Genomic DNA, 13,307 nt, shown 5'->3' with positions numbered 1-13,307 from the left:
TAAAATATACATATATGCATATTATATACATAGAGCTATACACACATAAATATGAATTTTATAGGTCTGGGTGTTTTGCTTGCATGTGTGCCTGTACATCATGTATATGTAGTGTCCCTGGAGGTTTCCTCTGGTTAAAAAAAAATCATCTATAAAATCAGAGATCTGAACCTTACTTGGTGTAAAGATAAGTAGTTTTGTCATAGAATTTTTTTTTAATTTAAAATTTTTATTTTTATATTCATTGGTATTTGAGGGAATCAGTTCCACTGGAACTTGAGTTACAGACATTTCTGAGCTGCCAAGTGGGTGCTGTGAATTGAACCTGGGTCCTCAAGAAGAGCAGTCAGTCTTAACTGCTGAGTCATCTCTCCAGCCCCATAAAGGATAGCACTGTAATGACAAGTGCCAGGGATAGGGTGTAAGGACATGTACAGACATTGCTCTCCGCAGAGACTGAACACAGAAAATCTGTTGTGAGAACTGACACCATGTGTGGTGGTTTGAATAAGAATGATCCCTATAGGCTCCTGTATTCGAATGCTTAGACCTCAGGAGTGGTTTGAATAAGAATGACCCCCATAGGCTCCTGTATTCGAATGCTTAGTCGTCAGGAGTGGCGCTATTTGAAAGAATTAGAAGGATTAAGAGGTGTGGCCTTGCTGGAGGAAGTGTGTCACTGCAAGTGGGCTTTGGGGTTTCAAAAGCCCTAGCCAAGCCCATTGTTTTTCTATCTAAACCTGTAGATCAGGATGTGTCTCTCAGCTACTACTCCAGCACCTGCCTGCACGCCACCAGGCTCCCTGCCATGATGATGATGTACTAAACCTCTGAAAATGTAACCAAGCCCCCAGTTAAATGTTTTCTTTTCTAAGAGTTGCCTTTGGGGACTGGAGAGATGGCTCAACAATTACGAAAATTAGCTGCTCTTTCAGAGGACCCAGATTCAATTTCCAGCACCAACATGGCAGCTCAAAACTGTCTGTAACTCCAGTTCCAGGGGATCTGATACCCTCACACAGGGTTATCATCCTAGTGTTAAAAAAAAAAAAAAAAAGAGTTGCCTTGGTCATGATGTCTCTTCACAGCAATAGGACAGTAATTAAGACACTATGTCTTATCTGTTATTTGTTAGTTATTACTAACTGTTTGGTTGAAAGTGAGACCCCAATCCTCAATCAGAGAATCAAGTGCCAGGACCACTCCCACAGGCTATTTAGGCTCACATAGGAAATGGTAACACATGGTCTTCGGGTTTTGCGTGTGCTCTCCCTCTCTGTCATGTCGTGTCCCATCGTCCCTCCACCCCATGCTCCCGGCCACCCCAGAGGACTGCATTCATTAAATGTGGGCATCTTTGATTTGGTCTAATTTGGTCTAATTGGAGTTATTTTGCATTGGCAGAGAAGCCCGTCTCAAGATTTCTCCTCACACTAACCAAGTTAGCAAATGAACAAACCGAACAAAGACTATGGGATGTGTGTGAGGCCAGGGGTTGTTGTTGTACTTTTGTTTTTGAGACACGGTTTTTCTATGTAGCCACATCCGGCTTCAAACTCACTCTGTAGACCAGGCTGGCCTTGAACTCACAGAGACCCACCTAGCTCTGCCTCCCAAGTGCCAGGATTAAAGGTGTGCACCACCCTATCTGACTATTGAATCTGTTTAAGCACTCTTCCTTTGAGCAGGAACCAAATGAAGTAGCTATTGTGACTGGCAGGCCCTCCTTCCTTGGTGCCCCAAGGATGAATGCCAGGGGCTGGGGTGATGCCCCCAACTTAATATTACATTCCAGACTCTTTGGACATAGGGGTGTTAGAGGGCTGGGGTCTCACTTTCAATCAAAGTTAGTAATGACTAACAAATAACAGATAAGAAAATTGGTGAAGACAGGGCAGTCGTGATGGCTCAGTAAAGGTAACAGTTACCAGGCTGGAGGACTTGAATAGGGTCCCCAAGATCCAACTAATAGAAGGAGAGAACCATTCTGCAAGCTGTTCTCTGATCTCTGCATGCGCCATGACGTCTATGTGCCAACTTTCTCAGACCCTAATGGTTATATAACTTCTTCAAAGTTACACACAAGAAAATGGTAGGTATATGCTATGTGTAGCATGCGGATGAACTCTTAGACCGGGACTGCTTCCCTGTGCTCCCTTCCTTGCTAGAAAGGAACTGCTTGATGCATCCTGCTTGTTCCACTCTTGGGTCAGAGGTGTCCCTTAGCTTAGACACTAGCTAGTAGCTATAGCTATAGTTGGTGTGACTGCAGGCCCCAGGGTGCAGAGATTTTGATTACAAGGGAATGTGAGTTGTCCACTTCCGTTCAGCACCAGTGAGCCACTGAAAAGTGGGAAGAATGCTGAAATGTACTTTTTCTTCTTGGGAAAACTCCAATTTGGATGAAAGCAGCTTAGTATTGTTATTTTTGTTTTTACAGCTGCCCAAATTGCTGTGGTTCTCCTGGTTCCATTCATGAGATCCTCGTTTGAATGAATGTGCTAAAGATAGGAGCTGCAGCTCCTTTGTTTGAGTTGTCCTTTGTTTGAATGGGGGTGTTCATTTCAGCTCAGAACAGCCCTTGACCACAAACATGAGCAAACTACAGACCCCTAATTAGGGAAGATTTAATTTCTAGTTCCCAAAAGATCATGGACATCGTGTTTACATTTATTTGAACAATTAACAGGATACACGGATTCAGGGATAGCCCCCCCTTTCTCTGAAACACACCGGGAAGGCTCACAGTTAAATGAGCACGCGGCACAATTGTTCTGGGGGAATAGCAGTGAGTTGGCAGGTGGCCCCAAAGGTGAGAATGGAGGTGGCAGCAATGTGGCAGTGTCGAAGACAGGAGGGTCAACAAGACGGTTTGAGAGGTGTTTAGCCCAGGGAAGAATTTTTAGGCAGGAAAACCATTTTAGTCATTTGAGGAGCTTGCTTACTTTGTGGAAGAAGTGGTAGCCGTCCTGTCTTCCATGCCAGAGGGCAGAACCAGGGCTAAGAGCTCAGTGAAGGGGAACAGGGATGGACATGCGAGTTTTTCATAGGGAATCATAATCGAGTTTCATTGCTACAGGCAATGGAAGGAGCTGCCCTTGGCAATGGGAATGACTGCAACACAAGGGAACCGTCAAGCCAGGGAAGCTATGCACGACAGAGATTCCAGCACTGGAGGCCAGCTATACCCAATGAGCGGAAGTTCCATTCCTGTTCGAAGAACTAAGTCTATGATCCAATTTACAGATCTATTTACAGTATCTATTAAACATGGCAGATTAACTTAGTGTTTTTTGAAGCAGAACATATCTATTCACAAAAATCTCATGGATTTCAAATAATTGAAGGCAAATGCCACTTCGGTTGGTGGAGTCAATTTTATAAAATACTTGAAAATAATAAAAGATTTTTTTGAAATCACTTTCAAGACTGCAGGTGCATGGACTTTTGTCTACCAGAGTTATCTGGTCAAGATCTCATTTTAATAAAAGAGAGGATGATTTGTAATTGGTATGGCAGAATAGTAGGCCCGCTAGTCTATATTTAGACTAGAATTAAACAATGTTTACTTCATAGTGTCTGAAACCAGTTGACTCTCTGAAGTAAGTAGATAGCATCTCAGAGATTTTATTTTATGTATTTATTTGTCCTGTCAATTCTTCCTTTTCTCTGTTGATAGAGCAAAATTTCCTGTCAAAGGCCACAAACAACAGCACACCATGAGTAAGTGATGCTTGCTGTTTTTGTGAGGATATTTATCTGTCTCTTAGACTGAATATTATATAGTTCAAGACCATACATATGCAAGGTCTAAGAACCAGTTTAAGATAATTGACATCCTCTCAAACATTTATTTATAGCTTTTAAATGAATATCTTAATGAAATGTAGATAACTGGGGCTACATTTGAGCTACTTCAAAGGACTCTGGGATAGGAACACTTAGGCGCTCAACCAAGAAAAGTGACCAAGAACTAATGGGAGATGAAGTTGGAGAGGTTGGCAGAGGACACGACACCTAGGGAGTCACCTAGTACCTTGGGATACCCTTAGCAAGCACAGGGAGTTGACATTAGTCTTCTAGCCCATGGAGAAGAAACACAGAGGAAAGAACTTGCAATTTCTCTGGCTTCCAACCCATCTCTGGACATGGCCTGAGTTTAGTAATCTTATTTCTTTAAAATCTTAAGTTGAAACTTTGTGTAAGATAGAGGCTCAAAATATGTGCATTTAACTGACTTCTCCCAGTGCACCAGTGGATGCATGGTCCAATTTAGACTTGACTCTGGTCATCATTCCAAGTTCTGTGTAATTCACAGCCACGTTGTTTCTCTCTTTTGATTACTTTTTATAACAGGTTGATAAAATCATCAGGGGTCACCTTCATAGTGGGTGACCATCAATGCTTCCTAAGACCTGTGGCGTTTGCATAATCTTTCAAGTTTATGCTAAAGGAAACGCTTGAGGCTGTTTTAGTATACAGCCCCACTTTGGGATATTGATGAGATGACATTAGTTGAATTGATTTTTCTTCTCTCATTCTTGAGTTTGGTGATTCTGTCTTTGCCTTGTCATTCAGCCTGCCTCTTGGCTAACCACACCATCTTTTGCCTTTAGCTACACACAAAGGGAGTTAAAAACATGAGTTCAAATCCTGGGCCCACTCTTAATAGATACATAACCATTGTTGCTCATTCTAAATCTGTTTCCTCATCTGAATAATGGAGATAATGTCCTTACTGACTCTATAGGGCAGTTTTGGAAGTTAAGCGTGTCTATAGAGTGCTCATTGCAGAGCCTAGACTATAGGTCATTGCTAACTACGCTCTTTTGTGTTCCCCTGTCCATCTGTGCTTGGGGAGGCAAGATCTGAGGTGAGCAATTCTCAGTACATAGCATTTAGGATCCAATTATGGTAAGGTAGTTGGGTGATCAAAATACATCACTGGATGGGATCAGAACACACACAGATGGAAACTAGGGCTAAATGGCTCTTGAGGGCAGAGGCTGGGGATGTGGCTCAAGTGGAGCACATACATATGCTGAGAGCTCTGAGTTCAATCCCCAGCGCTGCATAAAACCAAGCAAAATTACTTCCTCCTAATTTGTTTAGCCAGGCATGGTGGTACATACCTGCAATCCTAGATATGAGGAGACAGAGGCAGGAAGATCAAGGGGTTAAGGTTCTCTTTGATTACATTGCAAAACCAGCCTGGGTTGCTTGAGATGTGTTGTCTAAACAAAACAAACAAACAACCCACGAAAACCCCAATAAACTCTCGAACTTTCTACAATGAGCAAGTGGAAGAAGGATGGAGATTCTCTCCAAATATTTGATCCCATGTGAATCTTTGGGGCTGTTATTAGTCCTCCAATTGGACACTATTTTTACTAGTCAATCTTAGAAATTGTATGTGTGTGTGTGTGTGTGTGTGTGTGTGTGTGGATAAAACGTCATTGATAAAAAAGAGCCATTGTCAGCCCTTCCTTTGCCCACTTGCATTCAGGAAGAGGCAGCCACTTTCCACTGCTGCCTCATCCTGTTAATATGATTGTCACTGTTGCCAGGTAACTGCCGCTTCCAAGGGCTTCTGGATTGGCTGCCTGCTGGCTGGCTGGGAGGGAGGGCGGGCTGGCAGAGGTCAAGGTCAAAAGGAATGGAAACAGCAGCCTCTGTGCACACAAATGAAGGCCACAGCAATGCTTTTTTAGGCTTATGGAAGAGCCCAGGGTCTGAAAACTTAAAGATAACAGAACGTCTTCAAATAAAAGGCCAGCAAATACATAGCACGCTGGGAAAGGAATAATTTGGCTTCTATTCTCTTCTTTTAAAAGAAAACTGAACTCTTGGAGCATTCTAGGCAACGTTTGCGGCAGTGGGACTTCGGGTGTGCCCTTAAGGGCTCCATCTGGACGTCAGTCCTTCCACCGCTGCTCTCCTACTGAATGCCATCACCAGTGAGAAAATGAATAGTGCCGCCAGGCTCCGCAGAGCCCCTTAGAAAGCTCCGTCACATTCTTTTTCTCTCAAACATTAATCAGCTCTTTTCCTACTGATGTCAGAGACAGTGAAGCCAGATGGTTTCTGACTGTGCGCACTGCCCTCACCGGGCATCTCTGAGCCCAGCACGTCCGCTGGGTGAGCCAGTAAGATTCTTTGGAATGAGGCAAGACCATAATGCTTATCAAGTGTAGGGATGAGCCTGCAGCTCTAATGGAGAGGGAGGGAGGGAGGGAGGGAGGCAGGCAGGCAGGGAGAAAAGGAGAGGAGGGAGAGAGAGAGAGAAGAGAGAGATCCATCTTTATTTCTCTAGTTTCCTCCTCATTCAATATCCTCACTATTAACCTTCAGCCCCATGACCCACAGAGTGTTTCTGAAACTGTTTCCCCTGACTGCCTCATGACCTGGCCTCTCCGCTGTCACAAACAAAGGGCCTGTCATTAATCTCTGAGCTGTTTATCAGACTCGTTCTTGGTCTCAGGGTCCTTTATTCCTTTGCTCTTATTAAGATTAAGTGCTTATATCATCTCTCCACATCAATAAATGTTTCATTGGTTCTAGCTAAACTAATTTGGCTTTGATTTCTTCATTCCTTTATTTTGCTGACTCGATACCTTCATTACAGGATCACACACCAAAAGTCCTAGCTGCTTTCTATTGCTGTGATAAAGATCACGAACAAAATCAACTTAGGGAGGGCTCCCCCTCTACCCCCCGCAGCATCATACAGGGCATCATTGAGGGAAACCAGGGCAGGAACTCAAGCAGGGAACACAGGCGGATGTTGCTTACTGGTATGCGCCTTGTGACTTGTTCAGGCATTTTTACACAGCTCAGAACCCCCTGCAAAGGGGTGGCACCACCCACAATGGACTGGGCCCACCACATTAATCACTGATTAAGAAAATGTCCCACACACTTGCCCATGGGCCAGTCTTATGGAGGCATTTTCTTATTTGTGGTTTCCTCTTTTTAGATAACTCTAACTTATGTCAAGTTAAAAAAGAAAAGACAGGCAGGACATAAAGGGTGCCCACGGTGTGTTGGCATAGCCCATGGACATGATGTCCATTGCAAGAGTTAGTCATTCTTAGCTTTTCAAAGTAACACAAAGTAACTGACCTTAGAAAAATCAAAACTTGTGTGTGTGTGGTGTGTGTGCACACATGGTGTGTGTGTGTGTTTGTGCGTGTGTGTATCTGTGAGACAGCGCCTTTCTGTGTAACTCTGACTGGCTTGGAATTGTTAAAACTAGGCTAACCCCCAACTTACATTGATTCTCCTACCATTGTGTTCCAAATGTTGGGATTACAGGTTTGTATCACTGTGCTTGGCACAATATCACTAAAATCTCTTAAACTGCTAAGTCTAAAATACATTTCCTGTTATTTTCTTTTGAAATGTGTATTTTCTTATGTTCCCTATAAACTATGTAAGCCTCCTTTGTTCTCCTCCTTCCTCCCTCCCTCTTCCTTTGTTTTCGTGAGACAGCCTAGGCTGGCCTTGAATTTGAAATCCTCCTGCCTCAGCCTCTGAGCACTAGGATTTTAAGTGTGCGTCACCACACTCAGTCTGGAATTATATTTGGTTTGGTTTTCGGACAGCATAAACTCTGCCTGACATAGGATATTACCTATTGATCACTGAATGCATAGCAGAACTTGAGAAGAGATTTTAAGTCCTGCATCGATTCATTAAATATCATCAATAAGAAAACTGGGAAAATGTTATTATCTCTACTTAACATAAATAGAAACAAAACACAGAGAAGGCAAGTTGACTCACTCAAGGATGGCCCAGTGAGCTTTCCTAATTCTGTAGGACATCCTTGTCACCTTATCAGGCTGATATTAGTTAAATAAATTTAGCTTGTCATACTAAGAACATGTACACAGAACATAATGAATCAGCTTTGTATGAGCCTTGAGCAAAGAAATTGTTAGGTCTCTGTTGCTGTGTAATAAATTTTCCCAATACTTAGTTGCTTGAAAATAAGCCACCTTTTTGTTTGTTTGTTTGTTTTTCCTGGGTCAAGAAGCTCGGTATTGCTTAGCATCGTGCTGTGGTGCTGAAGTTGGGGATGCTGTTGGAGTAGTCATCTCAAGACTGGCTGGGGAAGTATCTGCTTCCATCTCTCTTGTTCCTCAGTGGTGCTGGACTGCCTTGGTTCCTTCCTAGCTATTGGCCAGGAGTCAGAGCAGGCCCCAGGATAGTGACTCTCAGAGATAGCTAATCCTAATCTCTGCTCTGTAGGAATGGTATCTTGAATGGTGGTGTTTTGAAAAGGTTTCTCTTATGGTGATTAAATACATGAGTCACAATGCTATCATGTAGGATTTTTTTTTTAACGATGAGATGAGGATGACGATTATTACTGTTGTTTGGCTGGAGGTTGAACCCATGCTTTTGTGACTACTAGGCAAGCGTGTTTCCACTGAGCACGTCCTAAGCCCTGCGCTAGTGTTTTTGAGATGAGGTGAGTACTTTGAGCCATCAGAGAGGGCTCTTGTCTGCCAGAAGTGGCTTCATGTGGGAGGCAGATGGCGATTAGACACAGAAGGGAGGCAACGTGACTACAAAGGATGGGCACGATGGAGCCATGAGTGGCGGGGTGGGGACAGCCACTCGAAGGCTAAAAGATGAAAGGCACGCTAGTGCCTTCCTCCCGAGGAACCACAGCCTTGTCAGCATCTAGATCTTGGCCCAGAGAAATGGATTTTTGACTCACTGGCTTTCAGGACTGATGGAATACATTTCTGCTGGTTGAGTCTCAAGCTTTGGAGGAATTCAGTGTATTACAGAGGAAGCAGTAAGTTTCCCTCGGCCCCTTGTCACACGTTTTTCTCTGCAGAACACTGCATGGCACAGAAGCTGGGTTTGTCAGAGTGAACAAGCAGAGAAGGGGGCGCTTGGTGAACAAGATGTTGGCCATAGTGTTGGAACTTGATGTAACCCTTCACTTTTACTCTATGAGCTAGAAGCAAGTCAGTGGCTTCAGTTCATGACACGTAGATGGGATTCCACAAGGTCACTGCTATAGCTTGTATCTTCAGTACCTCTCAAAGGCCCATAGGTAAAAGCTTGCTTGTGTAAGCCGGCATGATGGCGCATGCCTTTAATCCCAGAGCCTGGGAGGCAAAGGCGGGTGAATCTCTGAATTTGAGGCCAGTTTGGCCTACAGAGTGAGTTCCAGGACAGTCAGGGCTACACAGAGACACTCTGTCTCAGAAAAAAAAAATGCTTGCTTATGATACCATTAGGTAGTGACAGAGAATTTAGAGAATAGAGCCTACTGGGAGGACTTCAAGTCTCTCAGGGTACAACTGCGAAGGGATGGAGAGACCCAACCTCGGCTTGCCTTCTTTTTTGCCTTCTGGCTACGAGGTGAGCAATTTTATTCCTCCAACCATTTCTGTCATGATGCACCATCATTCACCCAAAGCAATCCAGAAGCTTCTAAATGGTGGGCCATTTAAACCTTTCCTGATTATAGGTTGGTTTTTCACGGTTTAAAAAATTGTTATTATTGTGTGTATGTGTGTGTGTGTGGGGGATGTGGGTGTGCACGTGCATGTGTGAAATGGTGAGCACATAGAGGTCAGAGGACAATTTTATGTAGTCACTTCTCTCTTTCTACCTTTATGCGGGTTCTGGGGATCGAACTCAGGCTGTGAGGTTTATGCGGCGAACGCTTTACCCATGGAGCCATGTTGCTGGCCCTCAGGTCTTTGCTATAGTAACAGAAAGCTGAGTACCACAGGCAAAAATTACTTGAAGGCAAGGGTCATTGAAGGGTGTCTTAGAAACTGACAGCACAGTCATTCACAATAATTGTTGTGAGTGCAGGGGAACCAGAAAGCAATTTAAGTTCTAGACAGGCCCCTGCTGAGGTCTGCCTCTGGCTTGTTCTATGGACAGAAAAGACCATACTGGAGGGTTTTGGTTAGGAATTATCTTATTCCCTATGAGGCCCGCCCCGACTCTCCATTTGACTGGGAAACAGTCTATCACCGCTCTCCCTCCTTTTTATACAAAGCTCTTATCCTTCTCATAGATTTTTCCATGAATAAGTGGAAATTTTTATAGCCTCCCAGGACCCTAAAGATAAAAGTGCGTGGCCTGTTTATCTTTTCTGAAAGAGGAGGAAGCACCCCTCTCTGAAATATCCCATCTAGGGCTGGGTGGTTTATTTACAATTACCCACAGAGGAGTGGTTTTGTTGCTGCATTTATGTGGAATGAATGGGTTGCTGTGCTAGGTTGTGTTTGTCTGGAGAGCTGCAGTTCACAGAGGATTGGCACCGATGGTACTAACTGTTCCTCAGGTCCCTGCCCCTCCCCCTCCCCCGTTTCCTTTCTACTGAGTCCTGCTTCTATCCTAGACAAGATTCCAGAGCATAGCTTCCTGTCTCTCCTACTGCTACTGGCCTGTCACTCTGTGTCCCCAGGTTTCTTTTATTTTTCATACACACACACACACGTCTACATGTGCATGTGTGTATGTATGCTGTGTACATGGAGGTCAGAGGACAACTTGCAGGATTCTCTCCTACCACGTGGGCTCCAGGGGTTAGGCTCAGGCCTTCAAATCTGATGGGAGGCACTTTTACTGTCTAGCCATTGCACTGGCTGGTTGTGTGCGTCAACTCGACAGAAGCTAGAGTCATCAGAGAGGAAGGAGCCTCAGTTGAGGAAATGCCTCCATGAGATCTAGCTGTAAGGCATTTCCTTAATTAGTGGTCAATGAGGGAGGGTCCAGCCCACCCTGTGTGGTGCCACCTCAGGGCTGATGTTCCTGTTCTATAAAAAGGCAGGCTGAGTAAGCTGTGTGAAGTAAACCAGTAGACAGCACTCTGCCACGACCTCTGTATCAGCTCCTGCCTCCAGGTTCCTTCCATGTCTGAGTTCCTGTCCTGACTTCCTTCAGTAATGGATAGTGATGTTGTAATGTAAGCCAAATAAACCCTTTCTTCCCCAACTTGCTTTTTGGTCTGGTGTTTTGTCGCAACAATAGAAACTGTAACTAAGCCAGCCACATTGCTAGCCCGCCCAGAGTCTCCTGAAGTTTGCTTTGCTCACTCATTATCCAAATTGCCTGAAGAATCTGAGGAAGACACAGACACCGAGGTCCAACCCTACTTTCCTCAGTCTTGTGTGAGACCAGACCTAGATTTTAAAACTGCTTCTTAGCTGATCTGCACAAGGAGGATGAGAGCCTTATCTAGGTGCGGTCCCCTGTTGAAGTGACGCTCACGGTTAATAACCTGTGAGGGTTCTGTGTCTTCTTAGATTCATGCTTTAGCAGCACGCTTAGAGGGTTAGAGGGAAAGTCCCTTGACCCAGTGTTTCCCACTTAGTGGTAATTGGACCACTAAATGCAGGCAAAAGAGGTAATACAAGTGTGTCATTTAAAATTTAACGGGTTATTTTTAAGACAATTTTTACTTATGGAAAATGCCACTGTGTTTAGTAGTTATATACAGTTTCTACTGTATGTGTGATTTTTATTTTAAAAAGGGGGAATTTAATTTGAAGAAAAGTATAGGTGATATATAGACAAGGAAATGCCTCCACCCCCCCACTCCCATCCCTACAAAAGATACTCTGTGGATTTTTGGTCTCAACATGAGGAGTAGAGGGTGAATTTTGGGATAGAAAGATCCTGTACAGGTTCCTGAGGCTATTGTCTGTTGTTGTGTGAGGTTTTACTCTTTTGGCTTTTTGAGAAAGCCACCACCCAAATAAATCACACATAGAGGCTAATCCTTAGTTATGAATGGCTTAGCTTGGCTGGTTTCTTGCTAGCTTTTGCCTCTGGGCTTTTTTTGAGACAGGATTTTGCCATAGTTTTTTAGAGCCTGACCTGTCCTGGAACTAGCTCTTGTTGACCAGGCTGGCCTGGAACTCACAGAGATCCGCCTGCTGAATTGAAGGCATGCGCCACAATCGCCCGGCTGCCTCTGGACTTTTATCTTTATACTGTATACCTTTCTTTACTTCCTTCTCTGTGGCTTGTTGTGTAGCTAGCTGTGTGACAGGCCCCGGACGTCCACCTCTCCTCTTTCTCTTGCTCTTTCTCTTCCTTGTTTCTCCTTCTTTTATTCTCTCTTCCTGCCAGCCCCGCCTATCCTTGCTCCTGCCTCACTATTGGCTGTTCAGCACTTTATTCGACCATCAGGTGTTTTAGACAAGCAAAGAATCACAGTTTCGCAGAGTTAAACAAATGCAACATAAACAAAAGCAACACACCTTAAAATAATATTCCCCAATAGTCTGTGACAGTGTGTGGGCTAAACCCTAGGCTTCAGGATCAGTCACGATGCTGGCCAGATGGGCAGCTGAGCCGCCTTCTGACGAGTCTCCTGTGAGTGGAGAAGGAGCAAAGCAGTAAATGATCCCGCCTGGCACCTCGTGTGCAGAGGCATACGCTCAACATCAGATCTAGATGTCAGCAACACCACAGCACAGGCGAAAGTGTGACCCTCTACCCCGCACGGTCCACTCTAAGTCACCAGAATGACGTTCTGTTGCTTTCTCAGCCCCTCCTCCTTCGCTCACCTTTAAGTTAGTTATTGTTAATTAAATTAATAGTAAATTTGTCTGTTTTCTTTTACTTATTCAATTATGGTTCTAGAAAGGTTAGAATTACGTATGTGACTCACATTGTATATTTCTTCGGATGGCATTGCTTTGGAAAACATGGAAGTTTGGGTTGTAGTAAATGCCAACTGTTTATAGACCAGATGCAGAGTAACAACAAACTCCAAACCTCCCTATAGACTCCCAAAGCTAAGAACATCAAGTTACAATAATTCGGTTCTTAACTTGAAAATTTAGGTGATTTCCCTCAGCTTCTTGGTTGATGTTAGTAGATCCTGTTACAGGAAGATCATTTTGATGGTGACCTATCTTATGTATCCATGCTGTATGAGGAGGCAACATAGATACCCAGGAATATTTTGGGATTGGCTGCAGAGTAAAGGATAGGTTAACCCCAATCATGAAAAAATGTCTGTATCATTCTTGAGATTCTTCGATTATTGTTATTATTATTATTATTTATTATTATTATTTTGTAGCTTGTCTGTCAGAACACAATCAGAAAATGACACATGGCGAACAGTGCCTTGGGGAGCTGCGAGAGAGACAGGCTACAGGGGAAAAGGCAGGGGTCTTTTACCTCAGTGCATTCTGTTCCCTGGGATGTTCCTGGATGTGATCCCATGCCTCCTGTGACAACATTTACGTTTAATTTATAAGATGTGCTCATTCTTGTTGGATGTCGGAACATAGCTATAGAACCCAATC

Source organism: Alexandromys fortis, unplaced genomic scaffold (assembly GCF_014885135.2).
Source record: "Alexandromys fortis isolate MF-2015 unplaced genomic scaffold, M_Fortis_MF-2015_v1.1 scaffold_21, whole genome shotgun sequence".
In the NCBI taxonomy this organism is placed as follows: domain Eukaryota; kingdom Metazoa; phylum Chordata; class Mammalia; order Rodentia; family Cricetidae; genus Alexandromys; species Alexandromys fortis.
Note: the sequence above shows the minus strand (reverse complement) of the source record.